The sequence below is a fragment of the Antechinus flavipes genome, chromosome 4 (assembly GCF_016432865.1).
Source record: "Antechinus flavipes isolate AdamAnt ecotype Samford, QLD, Australia chromosome 4, AdamAnt_v2, whole genome shotgun sequence".
Classification (NCBI taxonomy): Eukaryota; Metazoa; Chordata; class Mammalia; order Dasyuromorphia; family Dasyuridae; genus Antechinus; species Antechinus flavipes.
Genome location: NC_067401.1, coordinates 372,660,935 through 372,665,716, shown reverse-complemented (window position 1 = coordinate 372,665,716; position 4,782 = coordinate 372,660,935). Strand labels below are relative to the sequence as shown.

Here is a 4,782-nt window from a genome sequence, read left to right as displayed (position 1 = left end):
TTTGCTCAGAGTCACACAGTTAATAAATGTCCAAGGTCAGATTTGAACTTGAAATTTCCTGTTACTCCACCTACCACACCTCCTAGCTGCTCCAATTAAAGAGAAGAAGGATGTGAAATTTTGCAGAAGAGAGAGGAAAATATTTCAGGCTAAAGAAATGTCAATAAAAAAAGCACAAAGACAGAAACTAATGTGGTGATTTTGGGGGTAAGTGGTAGTTTTGACTGAATTAGTAAGGAAGTATACCAAAAATGTTAAAGCTGGGAAAAAGAAGAGATATCACCTCATCAAATCTCATTTTAAAGTACAGGAAATAGACTCAGAGTAGTAACAGGATTTGTCTAAACTCCTACAGGACTAAAAACCTGGTGGCCCAAGATCCAGGACCATACTCTACACAATACTGAGGGGGCTGCATGAGCTGGGGGGAGTGCCATAGGGCTGAACCTGGAATTAAGAAGCCTCATCTCCCTGAGTTCAAATCTGGCTTCAGACACTTACTGATGGATCACTTACCCCTGCTTGACTTGGTTTCCTCATCTGTAAAATGAGCTGGAGAAGGAAATGGCAAAACATTCTAGTATCTTTACCAAAACCCCAAATAGGGTCACAATGCAACTGAATAATGACTATGCCAGCAGTATATTATGTAAAAATATAAAGATGTAAATATAATATAAAGATAAAAAGATAAAACTAAAAAGATAAAGATAAAAAGAAAATAGCCTTTGCCTTCAATGAGGCACAGGCAGCATATATAAAAAATAATATAAATATATATTATACATGTGAAGATAAAGAAAAAATTATAAAACTAAACATATAAAGGTAAAGATAAAAAAAAATTGCCGTTTACTTCAATGAGGCGAGATAACATGTAAATAATTAGGCACAGACAGCATGGCATACAAAATAATATAAATATATATTACAAATATGAAGATAAAGATAAAAATATAAAATTAAAAAGATAAAGATAAAAAAATATAAAACAAAAAATTATAAAGATAAAAAATAACCCTTGCCTTTAAGTACTTTATATTTCATTGAGGCAGATAACATGTAAATAATTAGGTATAGCCACTATATATACAAAATAATATAAAGATATACTATAACTATGAAGATAAAGATAAAAATCTAAAACTAAAAAAAGGTATATAAAAAGAAAGTACTTTACATTTCAATGAGGGAGATATGTAAATAATTAGATACAGAGATAATATAACTACATACTGTACATATGAAGCAAAAGATAAAAATATAAAACTACAAAAGATAAAGATATGTGAAAAGAAAAAGAAAAATAGCCCTTGTCTTTAAGTACTTATATTTCAATGAGGGAGATATGTAAATAATTAGGTACAGAGATAACATAAATACATACTGTACATATGAAGCAAAAGATAAAAATATAAAACTACAAAAGATAAAGATATATGAAAAGAAAAAGAAAAATAGCCCTTGCCTTTAAGTACTATACATTTCATTGAAGGAGATAACATGTAAATAATCAGGTGTAGACAGCATATAGAGAGAGTAAAGCTTTCACTGTCTGTTCCTCAGTTTCCCTATTTCATAAAATTGGAGTCATTATACTTGCGGTTTCTATTTCATGGGACATTGTGAGAATCAAAAGAAGTGTATGTAATGTACTATTTAAAAGTAAACAATTGGGACTGCATGATATTTGAAATCAAGGAGCAACAGGAAAATAGTGTTGGTGAGACAGAGAGCAGAGGAGAAGGGCTTAGCTCAGTTACCATGGGCTCCCCTGTTTCCGCACAAGGGAGAACTAGCATCTGTGCCCTGTGTTTCAGAGGCTATCATTCAGTGGGACACTGTTGTCTTGAAAGGAAGCCATTTGAGAAAGTCTGAGCAGGCTGGCCTCCATCGGTTTGTCTGATAGCACACAGGACTCTGGTAAGTAATGTATCTGGGAACGCCACAGAGATAACACGGAACTATTCTCTCCCTGCACCAAGAAGGGCTGTTGTTGTGGAATGAACTCCCTGCTTCTAGGGGCCACATCTAATAATAACAATGTTATCAAGGCTGTAATACTGAGCCTGAAATCTCTGTGTGTGTGTCTCGGACGGAGTATCTAGGAGCTATTGCCCAGCACTGAAAGGGAAGCTGAGCTCTCCTCAATGGGGAGGAAAATGCCAATCTGTTGACAAAGTTTGCTGCAAAATAAAAAAAAAAGGGGGGGGGGGGGAAGCAAAAGGAAAAAAAGAGAAAAAAAGAAAGAAAAGAAACCTGAAATCCCAGCCAACATTTTACAACCTGAACGCATTGTGAACGTGGTGGTTTATCTGGCAGGAATAGGAAGCTGTGTTTGAAAACACTGTATTCTTTTTAGGTGCAAGGTCAGCATTTGTCAGACCTCAGGGTTACAGCCAACCCCACTGTCTAAAGGAGAGAAATGCTGCACCATCCAATCCAAGAGGCTTCCTGAACTGAAGAACCTCAGCAAGAATAACAATGGAGGGAAGATGACATCCCCCTGAATTGTGCAGGAAGGCTTGTCTGGGAAAGATAATACTACAGACTGCAAAGTTAAGTTTATTCAACAGCAATCATTTATTAAACACCTCCTGTGTACCAGACACTACAATAGGCATTGAGGAAACAAGTACAAAGCCAAAAAAAAAAAAGAGAGAGAGAGAGAGAAAGAGAGAGACAGAGAGAGACAGGCAGAGACAGAGACAGACAGAGAAAGACAGAGACAGAGACAGAAAAAGAGACAGAGGGAGAGGGTAGGAGAGGAAGGCAGGAAGGAAGGCAGGAAGGAAGGCAGGAAGGAAGGAAGGCAGGAAGGAAGGAAGGAAGGAAGGAAGGAAGGAAGGAAGGAAGGAAGGAAAGAAGGAAGGAAAACTCTGTACCCTCCAGGAACTTTTATTCCATTGGAGGAAGAACAAGACATACAGAGATAAGTAAATGGAAAATATGTAAACAGGTCCTTCAAAGATTGGAACTGTCTGGGAATGTGGAAAAGGGAAGAAGGGGAGAAAAAAGCTCAGAGCAAGTTCAATTCAATTCAGCAAATAGTTATTAAATGCCTAAAATGTGCAGAGCCCTAGACAATTCTAAGATTGCAAATTATAGACCATTTATTTGCTAAGCTCCTTCACTGGATGGATTTACTGAAAATACCAATAATATAAGTTTGGACCAAAAGAAGGAAAATAAATATGTTTTATACTATTCTGGGCTCATAGAAACAAAAAATGACACATTGGCTACCTTCAAGGAGCTGAAAAGGGGAGATACATAAGTATATGTAGGCAAATTGGTTGCCTACAGTGAATGTGAGATTTGGAGTCAGGATAACCTGAGTTCAAATTCTGTCTCTGAAATTTACTAATTATGTAGCACTGGGGAAATCACTTTATCCTGGGACCTCATTCTTCTCATCTATGAATTGGGGGTAATAAAGAGGGTTTTTTTGGAAGGTTAAATGAAATAAAATTTGTACTTTTCAAATATTAAAGCATTATATAAATGCTATCTAATGTCATTATCATAAATACATATTTTATGTCAACACTGTAAGATGGAAAAAGTATTTATTAGATTTTTAACCAAAAGGTATGTGTTCAAATTTTCACTTTGCTAAATGCTACCTATGTGACCTCACTTTTCTCTTCTGCAATATGAGAGGATTGGATTTCCTAAAGTCCATTTCAGCAAAATCTGTGATGCAATATGAATTTCAGACTCTTGAGAAGTCAACTGAATGAATAAGGAGAATGAATCAATGAGATCTAGTTGGGGGGTAAGAATGAAGGGGAGAGAGTTCACTATTCACAACCTGCAATCATAATCAAGTAGAGGAAGGAAGGAAGGGAGGAAGGAAGGGAGGAAGGAAGGAAGGAAGGAAGGAAGGAAGGAAGGAAGGAAGGAAGGAAGGAAGGAAGGAAGGAAGGAGGAAGGAAGGAAGAAAGGAAGGAAAGGAGGAAGGAAGAAAAGGAGGAAGGAAGGAAGGAAGGAGGAAGGAAGGAAGGAAGGAAGGAAAGGAGGAAGAAAGGAAGGAAAGGAGGAAGGAAGGAAGGAAGGAAGGAAGGAAGGAAGGAAGGAAGGAAGGAAGGAAGGAAGGAAGGAAGGAAGGAAGGAAGGAAGGAAGGAAAGGAGGGAGGAAAAACTTGTACCCTACTGTATATCATTGGCCAGAAGCAAGTGATTCTATTGCAAATGTTCTGGCAGAAGTCATGTCAATCAGTCATCGTCAGAAAGAGAAATACATCAGAGTGGATGCAATACAATCTTTCTTAAAACTTCTAGGCATAAAAAAAAATTCTCAGTTAACCATTTGACTTCAGATTAAGGCAATCGTGGAGAAAAAAAAGTAAACCATCTTTATTAGATTCTAAATTTCTTGAGGGTAGTACAAGTATATTTCCATAATGTTTAACAACCAGATTTCCAACCAAAAAATGTATAAATTGTATTGTTAACATTTTCTCCATAATTTCCTTAAGTCTAGACAATCAATAAAACATTAAACAAATCCCTGGTTTGTAGTGATTGCTGATTTCCAAGTAAAAAATGCCACACTGAAAATTTATCAGCTCTCACCAGCTAAGTTCAGTACATGCCTGGAGTAAAACTGCATTTTATATGTCTTTGTACATCTCTTTCCCCAACATAGCACAGTTCTTAATACGCAAATATTTGTTATACAAAATTTATACGAAATATATTAAATTTGTTTTAAAAAATCATGGATGATACAAAAAAAAAAAAAAACCTGGGAATAGGGTAGAATTGAAATATCAACTT

General features: G+C 36.1%; 1 long non-coding RNA gene across 1 annotated transcript; it reads left to right on the top strand.

Moving 5' to 3' along the window:
- Window positions 1-1,584: 1,584 nt before the first annotated feature.
- On the top strand, window positions 1,585-3,911 carry LOC127559812 (uncharacterized). The gene is made up of 2 exons (XR_007953210.1): window positions 1,585-1,923; window positions 2,363-3,911. It is a non-coding gene; the product is annotated as an uncharacterized LOC127559812 (long non-coding RNA).
- The last annotated feature ends 871 nt before the right edge of the window (window positions 3,912-4,782 follow it).